The sequence below is a fragment of the Myxine glutinosa genome, chromosome 6, assembly GCF_964187855.1.
Source record: "Myxine glutinosa chromosome 6, kmMyxGlut1.1, whole genome shotgun sequence".
NCBI lineage: Eukaryota > Metazoa > Chordata > Myxini > Myxiniformes > Myxinidae > Myxine > Myxine glutinosa.
The window spans coordinates 87754186-87765786 of record NC_136266.1 but is presented as its reverse complement, the minus strand read 5'-3'; positions in this window follow the sequence as shown (position 1 = coordinate 87765786).

Sequence of the window (11601 nt, the reverse complement as noted above, 5' to 3'; positions counted from 1 at the left end):
ATCCCCGGAGCGTACTGACTCCCCTGGCTCCGGTGGTCGTACCTGTGCTTCATCTTTGCACCCGCCAGCTGAAGCTGGTGGCGTGCGAAGGCATGGACCCTCTCCATGCCTTCCTCCAGGTGACGTGCGTAGCCCTCCCCCGGTGGCTTATCAGTGGTCTCTGGCACGGGACCGCATAGCAGGTCGGCGGGAGCCCGCAACTCCCGCCCATACATCAGCAACACTGGGCTGCATGCGGTGGCCCCGTGCTGGCTAGTTCGGGAGGCCATTAACAAATACGGGAGATGTACGTCCCAGTCGTCCTGATGGGTGGTGGTGAACAATGCCAATTGTTGGATCAGGGTTCGATTGAACCTTTCCACCATCCCGTCAGATTGAGGTCTTCAGGGCGTTGTTCATGTCTTCCTAATTGACAGGAGTCTGCACACATCTTTTATTAATTGGCTCTCAAAATTTCGACCCTGGTCGGTGTGCAGCTCCTCCGGAATGCCATGCCTACATACAAATCCTTCCACGAAGGCCTGTGCCACCACCCCGGCTTCTTGGTTGGGGAGGGCATAGGCCTCCGGCCACTTGGTGAAATAGTCCATTACAACGAGGATGTACTTGTTACATTGGCAGGTGCGGGGTAGTGGTCCTAGAATATCCATAGCCACCCGCTCAAGGGGGGCCCCCACCTGGTGTAATTGAAGGGGGGCCCTCATCCTCCATGCTGGTCCCTTTTTAGCAGTACAGGCGTCGCATCTCCGAAACCAGTCCTGTATATCGCGCCCCATATTTACCCAATAGAACCTCCGGCGCACCCGAGATGTTGTCTTTGTCCTGCCCAAATGGCCGCCGGGGCGGGTACCATGCACCTGCTGTAATATTGTGTTCTTAAATTTATCTGGGATGATCAACAGCCAGGAAGTTCTCAGTCCCACTCCTGACACCAATTGCTGCGGATCTCCTCGTCGGCCTTCTCCCCTTACCAAGGGGGGATTAGTCCCATTGTCTTTGACTAGCCGACGGGATCCAGGGCTATGACGTTCCTTCCGGATGGCATTAAATAGGGTTGTAGGCCGAATTCCTATTACCTAAGTACCAACGCCGCCTAGGAAGCAAGGAAATAAGCCCCGCCCGAAGCACGGTTATAGGTGGAAACGCCGAGCGGTAGCGAACCGTGACCCAAGCCGTTATCAATGGCTAAACCCGATCTGAGCGGTTCCTAATCGTGCCACGCTTACCCAATGGAGGAAATCACTGATACGGTCGAATCAGGAAGAAACAATGAATAACAGTTGGTTTATTACACTATGTACAAGGAGAAGAAGAAGAACACACAGTGCAGCTTTATACAGTCTTATACTTATGCCAGGACAACGGGCCCGCTCACACTCAGACACTCACACGGGGATTGCAGATGGTCAGGTTGATGGTCCAGGGATGATGTCCAGGCAGTTTGCTCCAGTCCCCGACTCGCACCGCAAAGAAGATGGTCAGGGCGGCAGAAGCTCCCTGCTGGTCTATGGCGCAGATCGGACAATTACGGGGCGAATGGTAAGCTGGGCTTGGCGGTTACGCTGGCGTGGCTGCGTACGTAATAACTGGACCTGGTTGCCCATCGCCGCAACTGACAGAGATGGTGCCGGCAGCATCAGCGGTGGACCTTGGCGCAGTGGAACGAGGTCGCTTTCAGTGATGAGTCAAGGTTCTGTGTGGACAGTCCTGATGGGCGTGAGTGTGTCTGGAGAAGAACTGGCGAGCGATATGCCGATTGTTGCATGCGTCACGCCAACAGGTGGGGTGGCCCAAGTGTGATGGTGTGGGCCGCCATATCAGGCCGGTACAGGACGCCACTGGTGGTTGTGGATGGGAATCTTAACGCCCAGGGGTATGTGGATAACATCCTGCGACCTCATCTGCTGCCATTCCTGCTAGACCACCCAGAACTGAGAACCTTTCAGCATGACAACGCTCGTCCCCATGCTGCTCGCTTTACCACTACATTTCTCCAAGGCGAGAACATCAACACCATGCAGTGGCCTGCGCTCTCCCCTGACCTGAATCCCATAGAGCACCTGTGGGATGAGCTTGGGAGACGCGTAGTTGGCAGGGCCCGGACACGGGCATAGCTGCTTCAGACATTGAGGACTGAGTGGGACAGAATCCAGCAGCAATCCATCCAAAGACTGGTAGGCAGTATACGCCGACGATGCACTGCCTGTATCCAAAACAATGGTGGCCACACACGCTATTGAAAGGGGACTGACATTGCACCCTGTGCTGTTCTGTACTGTAGAACAAACCTCACGTTAGCTCAGTCCTCACGTTAGCATGTTGATTGAAATGCCCATTTTGCACTGGCCTTTTTAAAGCCAATATCAAGACATCACGTGCAGCTCATTAAAATCATCCCGTACCCCTTGGCTAATCACTGACAGTCAAAACGGCTGTTCAACAGCTGTGCTATGAAGTGACCATTGAAGGTTCTAGTGACCATCTGTGACTGTTTTGTCTGACAGTGAGGACACTATTGTCCACAAATAAGTTCACACATTTACTACACGCAGTGTTATTGTTGATATTTATAGGTTTCAAAGGTGGTAAGTTTCTTTTGCGTTTCAGCATATATATATATATATATAGAAAAGTCTACATACCCTTTCAAAATTTTCACCTTTTGTTGCCTTCTAAGCTGGAATGAAAATCCATTAAATCAAACGTTTCCACTTTGATTTACACATTCCACCATTACACATTTACACATTCCAGTATCACAAATTCTACAAATTTCAGAAAAACTAATTAAAAATACAAAACTAGAATATCTTGGTCGGATAAGTGCCCCCCGCCCCCCCCCCCCCCCACCAACCATTCCCTGTATAACAGCAATTGTAAGTTCGATCAGGTGTATCCAATCATCTTCAAAATCACACAGCAAGTTAATTTACCTCCGCCTGTGTTAATTTGTAGCGATTCTTGTTATTTCAGAATAAAATCAGCTGTTCCTGAAAGTGTCCTCTGCTGGGTAGTGCATTTAACAACAAAGACACAACTATGAGCACCAAGAGCTTTCAAAAGACCTCTGGGATAAAGTTGTGGAAAGCCACAGATCAGGGGATAGGTATAATAATATTTCAAATGCTTTGAATATCCCTTGGAGCACAGTCAAGACAATCATTAAGTGAATGCACATGGTAACATGGTACCGCCAAGACCAAGATCAGGCCGTCCCTCCAAACTCGATGACCAAGCAAGGAGGAGACTTTTTAGAATCCAATCAAGAGTCCAATGGCAAATTTGAAAGAGCTACAGGCCTTTATGGCAAAGACTGGTCACTGTGAGCATGTGATAAAAAAATATCCCAAGCATTTCACAATTCTGGTCTGTACAGTAGCGTGGCAAGAAGGAAGCCATTACTCAAAAAAGCCCACCTTGAGTCTTGTTTGATGTATGCAAAAAAACCCAAAAACACTCCAGAGATTCTGAAGCCTGGTGGCTAAACGTTTTGTGGTCTGACGAAACCAAGATGGAACTTTTTGGCCTAAATGCAACACGTTACGTTTGTTGTAAACCCAACACAGCACATCACCCAAAGAACACCATCCTTACTGAGACCCATGGTGGTGGCAGCATCATGTTATGGGGATGTTTCTCATCAAAAGGGACTGGGACACTTATGAGGATAGAAGAGAAAATGGATGGAGCAAAATACAGAAGAATTCTAGAGGAAACCCTGCTGCCCTTGAAAAGAAAGCTGAAATTGGGACGGAAGTTCACCTTTCAGCATGACAACAAGCCAAATCTTGTATGCACAGCCAAATCTACATTGGAGCGACTAAGGAACAAAAAGATAAATGTCCTTGAGTCACCCAGTCAGAGCCCCGACCTAAATCCAATTGAAAATCCATGGCATGACTTGAAGATTGCTGTCCATCAACACTCCTCATGGAACTTGACTAAGCTTGAACACTTTTGTACAGATGAATGGGCAAGTATTGCCCAATCAAGGTGTGCAAATTTGGTAGAGACCTATACCAACAGACTCACAGCTATAGTTGCTGTCAAAGGTGCTTCCACCAAGTATTAACTCTGGGTGTGGGGGGGGGGGGGGGATGGAGGGGTGTGGACACTTATCCAACCAAGATAATCTAGTTTTGTATTGTGAAAGGGTGTTTCTCTAAAGAATGCCCTTTTTCCCCGAAACGAATCGTCTCCAAAAGGCTCCAAAAAATCTCAATTGTTTTTCATTTTTTCTCACTTTTTTTAGATATGACCGAAAAACTCGTCACTCAAAGGATCACCTGTGTCGATTTTGGAATTGCATGCAAGCTTTTTGCAGACACTCTCAAGCCCGTTAATGCTGCACAGCGTTGGCTTTGTTTTGCATTATTTTCACAGCGTTGGCTTTGGGCGATGGCCTGGAAATTCACCAGACCTCAATCCAGCGGAGAACCTTGGAGCCATTATGAAAGAGCGAGTTGAAGACCCCTTGTTGGATTTTTCGGAGACCTAACAGTGTTCCCGTGACCGTTTAATGGATATAATCAACGAGGTCTTGGAAGGAATGACAGGTGATACTGACCTCTTTTGAAATTTGTTGACGTCGTTTCGAACGCATTTGAATCTTGTGAAAGCCGCTGGTGGGAAATCGATTAAAAATTATTAAAGTCTGAGGTGTGCATCTGGTCGGGAAAAAAAGGCATTCTTTAGGGAAACATCCTTTACACCGCTCCTTTCCTGTTCCATCTCCAGGCGCTTCATGACATTATCGCCAGGCACCGAAGGGGGCCTGGCGATCACGCGGGCTGAAAGGGAGTAAACAGTTTTCACTCCGGTTTCTTGTTTTCTTTCTTTCTTTCTTTCTTGTTTGTTTGTTTTCTTTCTTGTTTGTCCGGGCGATATCTCAGCCATCCTTTGAGCTATGAAGCTAAAATTTGGGCATAATAGTGCACACATGCTTTGGCAAAAACAATATTTTTTTGTTTTTTGTTTATTCAATTAATTGATTAGTTACTTAATTATTATCGATTTATTAAGTACTTATTTATTTCCTTTTTCATATGGGCAATATCTCAGGCAACTTTTGAGCTAGGAAGCTGATATTTAGACATGAGAATGACCAAGTGATTTGGTTGTAAAAGTTATTTTTGATTTATTGATTCATCAATTAATCGATTAATTTTTTAATTATTTGATTAATGGCTTAATTAGTAATTTTTAAAAAAAGTTACAGATTCGTTGAAGCATTGGTGGTTTAGGTATTCGATTAGCTAATTGATTCATAATTTAATTATTTTACCATTATTATTTATTTATTTTCATTATTAATCACTTATTTATTTTCTTTCTCATCTGGGCAATATCTCAGGCACCTTTTGAGCGAGGAAGCTGACATTCGGACATGACAGTGACCAAGTGATGTGGCTATAAAGGATATTTCTGATTTATTGATTAATCAATCAATCGATTTATTATTTATTGATTAATCACTTTTTTATTGGATTAATTATTTATTTATTTAATTGTCTAAAAGTTACATCTTCAGATGAAGCACAAGTGGTTGAGGTATGCTATTAGCCAATTGATTAAGAAATTATTTTACAATTGCTATTTATTTATTTTAATTACTCAATTAATCAATAAATTATTGCACACCTCTCTCTCCCAATACCGTCGTGATGTGCTGCACAGTGGTATCGCAGGGTGCCGGAGATGCCCCAGCAATACCGCGCTGGAGGATGTTATTTAATTATTTGGCATGGGGCATTCCTTTGGCATTCCTTTGGGCTGCTGGGGCGGTGTGCTTTGAATATATCTGTACTTGTTTTTAATTAGTTTTCTGAAATTTGTGGAATTTGTTTTTCACTTGGAAGTTGTGGGCTACAGTGTCTAAATAAAGGTATAAAAGTCTGATTTAATGCAATTTAATTCCAGGCTGTAAGGCAACAAAAGGTGAAAACTTTCTATAGGCACTGTATATACACAAATATATACATATATGTATGTATATATATAGTCATGTGCCATGCCTATATGAAGGGCCGGTGCTTAATATTGAAGAATTGAAAGGTGAGGAGTAAAGAAATACTGACAGCACATTCAATTTTTAACGAGACCCCTTCACAGACATCATAATCACTAAACGTGTACACAATCGTCCATCTCTACATTGGCTCCAACTTGACATGCCAATATACATGTACCCCTCTATCTTCAATGCTTCTCGGTATCTACATCCAGTCTAAACCTATGTACTGTATCCTCTGTCACTATCCTTACAGGGAGACCAATGCATACATTAATTACTCAACGAATTAAAGACCCCTTCCCCTGCTGATGGGTTTGATGATGGATGAATTCCGAAAGAGTAAGAATTGAATGAGGTCGCGAAGCACAATGTGATATTCCACGGTGCTTTATCTTTCCAAGCATTAAACATTGTTTCGAGAATCATGAAAAAAAAATGGACCTCGGATAATTTTTGAATGGTCGCCTTTGTTCATAGCGATTAGCTCAGTAATGGTGCACAGAAAGATCCGATCCATAGAGAGCTCTGAACGAAGATTAAAATGGTGATTTTTTCCACACAGCTTTAATAACTGCACATAAATATTGCAAAAGTAGGAATTGCCTAAAGCTATTACAACGATGCCATTGGAATGCCATTGGCATTGAAGGAAACTTTAATCTCGTGTGATGGCTTTTTATTACATCAGTTTTTCATTAACCTCGGCTAAATATATAATAAAATACACACGACGTTGTAACATGCTTTGTTTGTTTGAGATTTACTGGGACAGGTGGAAGCCCCTTTAGATGAAGGCAACATTTTCGGTGAGCCTGTCGGATCAATTCGAGTTGGTTGTTCCAAACAAATACAGGAGTGTGCGAGCTTGGATATGCAGAAGTAATCCTCATGGATGGACTATGACTTCATCTCACATCCTAAAATACGCCATTTCGTGTCTGTCTCTCTGTCTGTATGTCTGATGAATGTTTGACGCCAATACATTCCGGCGTTACTTATCCAATCTCAACCAAACTTGACAGGATGACCAAGGGTTACATAATGAAGGTTGTAGCGCATTCATTTGCCCCCCTCCCCAAGGGAGTTTTCTCCCCCGAGCAGGTTTTCCCTGCCATTGCTGTCAATGGGTTGCGTGTTGAGGTGTATATCAATGTTAAGTTAGTTTTATCGTGGCGTTTTTCCAAGGCGGCTTCGAATAACAAAACTAATGATAATAGCATAATATTAATGTTATTACAAAACAATATTAATACCAATAATATCCCACCTCCCAAGGAGTTTTTCCAGCGAGTCAACGAATATAAATAGCTTATCATGGCGTTTTCGTGGGAGCAACGGCTTCTATCAGAAGTAATAACCATTGATGAACAGTAATGAATATTACTAGTACCCTACTGCAAAGCCGCAATGAGCCGGCGAAGCCAAAGCCTCTTGCCACTATTTTACCCATCACTATGGCATCAGTAGGTTGGGTAGTTGGTAGTGGGTAGGTGTAGTAGGTACCGTACCTAGTTCAAAATGACACCATTTGCATTCTGGATGAGATTAAAATTTATAAAATTTCCTTCTTGATTAATTTGGTGAATTCCGTCTCAACTTCGGATATTTCCGGCCATGAAAAACTATCCCCTCCGGCCGCGAGATTTCTAAAAAATAATTATTCGTCAATTTTAGAATATTTAATGCTGTTTTCAGCCTCTGAAACGCGGTACCGGTAATAAGCTTATTTGAAATATTTTTTCAAATGCTCGAATCTCAATGGTTCCGGTGTTTGGTGACGATTTTCGTTGAAGATAACTAGGGCCCGTGCGGGCCCGGGGAACGAGGTTGGTCTTAATGTATTTTAATTACAAATTAGAGGTGCATAAGATTGTGAATCAAAAAAAGACGGGTGAAACAAACTCCTATTGAACTTTTTCTCATTTTTTTTATGCATACTTCCGCATGTGCAAGATGGCGGCCTCCATGGAGCGATTTGGTTTTTGAAATATTTTTTCAAATGCTCGAATCTCATTGGTTCCGGTGTTTGGTGACGATTTTCGTTGAAGACAACCAGAGCCCATGCGGCCCCGGGGAACGAGGTTGGTCTGAAGTATTTTAATTACAGATTAGAGGTGCATAAGATTGTGAATAAAAAAAGACGGGTGAAACAAACTCCTATTGAGCTTTTTCGCAATTTTTGTGCATACTTCCGCATCCGCAAGATGGCGGCCTCCATTGAGTGATTTGGTGCGTCAAAGCTTGGAATTCTCAAAGGTTCCAGCAAAATCTGGTTTTTCAACATAATACATACGCATTCATTCACCAGCTACGCCGGCTATGAACCACAAACGCGCATGATTAGCTTTTTAAGGAGTCGCTAATGCTGTTTATAACACCAAATGAAGAAATTTGAGGAATCCCGACATGCGTGAGGTAAGTTTTACTTACAGAACTGGGCGAAGATCTACTGTACTCTAGGTACCCCATAAGTGTTGGGTTAATAACATGACCCTTCCTGGCGCTAACGTAGCGTTTTTCGTAGTGAACTTTTGAAACTTGCTCCTTCTGTTTAACACGAAACTGAAAGGGAGGAAGCCCAGGGTGTGCTCATTTACCAAGGAGCTAGCTAGCGCTTGCCAAGCCAGCCGCTCCTTAAGGGTTTTGAATGGAGTGCTTGCTCAAATGCTTAAACCACTTGGCGATCTCTCCACAAGAAACTTGGTAAGTGAACACACACCCAATGTTCTTGAGACCCGACCATAGATCGACTGTAATCTATATACCCCAAAGAGGAACGACCCTTCTTGCCGCTCCCGTAGTGAGCGGTTGTACTTGTAATTATGAACACGAGATTGAGGGTATGAAATACGTCTTTGAGGAGCAGCCCCATGGGATTTTTGGAGAAGGCAAGCAATTGGGGACATGCAAGGCCAATCCCTCTGTGAGTTTAGCCACCTTTCAGGTAATGCAACAGCTTCTTTCAATTGGTTTAGGAATTCAACAGCCACTGCTCTCATCTTCTTCTCTGAAACTTGTTTTTGGTATCGAGTCACCATCCACTTAACCTTACATCGTGATATTGATGAAGACTTGGTAAAACCTTGGTCCATCAAACAAGCCAGCATGGAGTGATAAAAGACATGATGTTCCAAAAGCATTCTCGGACTTACCGTAGCAGGATATGGTGACCTTTACACAAATATCTTAGAAATTCATTGTTACTGCCTAAACCACAAAGGATATAAAATGAAAAAAAAGAAAAAAGTCAGTAATAGTTACTTTTGGAAGTTTATTTTTTCCTTTCAAAAATAAACAATTTCTTTTTGCAATTTGTCTGGTTTTTCAGCATTATATATGTATGTATATATATATATATATATATATATATATATATATATATATATATATATATATATATATATATATATATATATGACGAAGCTCTGGACTATATGCAGTCCCTATAGAAAGTCTAGACCCCCTTTCAAACTTTTCACCTTTTGATGCCTTGTAGCATGGAATTAAATTGCATTAAATCAGACTTTTTTCACCTTTATTTACACATCGTAACCCACAACTTCCAAGTGACAAACAAATTCTACAAATTTTTGAAAATTAATTTGAAATACAAAACTAGAATATCTTGGTTGGATAAGTGTCTACACCCCTGAATTAATACTTGGTGGAAGCACCTTTGACAGAAATTACATATATATATATATACATATTATATATATTGTGTGTGTGGGTGTGTAAGTGTGTGTGTGTGTATATATATACTGCATACCTTTCCATTCTTGATTGACACACACCTGTAAATACTTTTGGAGACGACAGATTGAGAAAACATTGACATAAGCAGTTGGGCATAAACATAGGGCCAAATCATTAGCACAGCCAAAGAGAACATCCATAATGGTTTTGTCTTCAGTTCAATGACCTGAGGCTCACATGAATTACAAAGGCAAAGACATTCTGAGACATAGTGTACTTTCGCATGAATTACATCGAGATCCGTTGAAAATGGACAAATCCCGACAGCATATGGGATTTGAACCTTGCATCCGTGCCTCGTGAACCGTGGGTTCACATGGGAACACTTTCGAGATCACCACCATGGAATGGTAAATTGGGAGTTAAGATCTAGGAAAGAAGTTTAGTTTTAGGTAATGAGTCAATCAGTTAAAACATACAATATTACTTTATTTAGAAACACAAACATCTGAATTTCATGCAGCTAACCCTAACCTTAGCAACTCTAGCTCTAACCATAACACTAACCCTAACCCTAACCATAAATCCTGAAGCGAAGAGTAACCCTAACCATATACCTTATGTAGCAAGTACTCATTGGGTTTAACTGCAAGTGTATTTGTTCAGTAAAACCTCTTTTCCTCACATTATGGCTAACTCTTATGGAATGTTCTTTAGATATGGAGGTGAGTCATAATTAATTGTCATTGTGCGTAAATCAGGCGAATGGAATTGACGATACCGAACCCAAAGAGGCAAAACGTTTTCCATCATTGAGCTGGAGATTGAGACAAAAACATGAAGATGAGCAAACGAAACTTCATTTCCTCTTTCCTCCACCACCCCTCCTTTTCATCCTCCTCCATCCGCCTGTCCTCGATGTCTACCGGTTCCGTTATCCAGGGCCGTCTCATCCCCTGCACAAAGCTGACCACGGTTTAGGCCGAGCAGGAGGCCCATGGGACTGCATCCAGGCAAGCGGAGGCCCAGCGTAGGGCACAAGGACAGCGGGAGGTTGACAGCTGCTGATTGATGAAGCTTACAGATGAGACGAAGCGATGATAGACTTAGGATCTAGCTCCCAAACCCCCTGACCTGATCGACATTCCATGATATTGTTCCCGGTATTCCAGTTAGCCTGTGCTGAGTTGACAGCATAATTAACCCAAAGTAGAAAAGCTTGGTTACGTTATTCCAATATTGCTGCATTTCCCGAATGGGGACGTCTGCAAATTCCAGAATTGCCTGCATCTTAACTTTTCAACTCGAACTTCCAAAAGGATTTCAAGAAATATACGAAACTTAATAATGGCCTTGTACTCGATAACCTTCGTTAATAATGTTAAGTTAATAATGGCCTTCGAGATAACTCGATAACCCCCCCCCCCCCCCTTCCCACGCCTCCTGCCCCCAAGCCCTCTCCCTCCCACACTTCTCCCTGCTCTCAAATGTTGTGGTTGTGTGCTTCCCCTTCTCTCCCCATCTTGTCTTCCGCTCCCTCTTTTTGTATATTTTGTTTGTCTGGTTGATTTGTTTGTGAAATAAATGTTAGCTCTTTCACGAGCCTCGATTCAGTATACAAAAAAAACCAAAAAAAAACTGGACAAATGTATTGAATAAATTGATAATTGTTTTTCTTATCATTTGCTGGTCTTCATAAAAGCCTCAAACACAAATGAAGAACAACTCGAGGCCACCACGTGTATGGGAGGAATTTACAATATCGTATCCTGTCCTTGGTTTCTAACAATACTTTGCTCGGGATTGATTGACATTGACATGTACACGGGGATGCAGGTCTACAAGAGCTCGCCATTTTGTCCATTATGCGTGCGCTTCATGCAAGGCTTGTT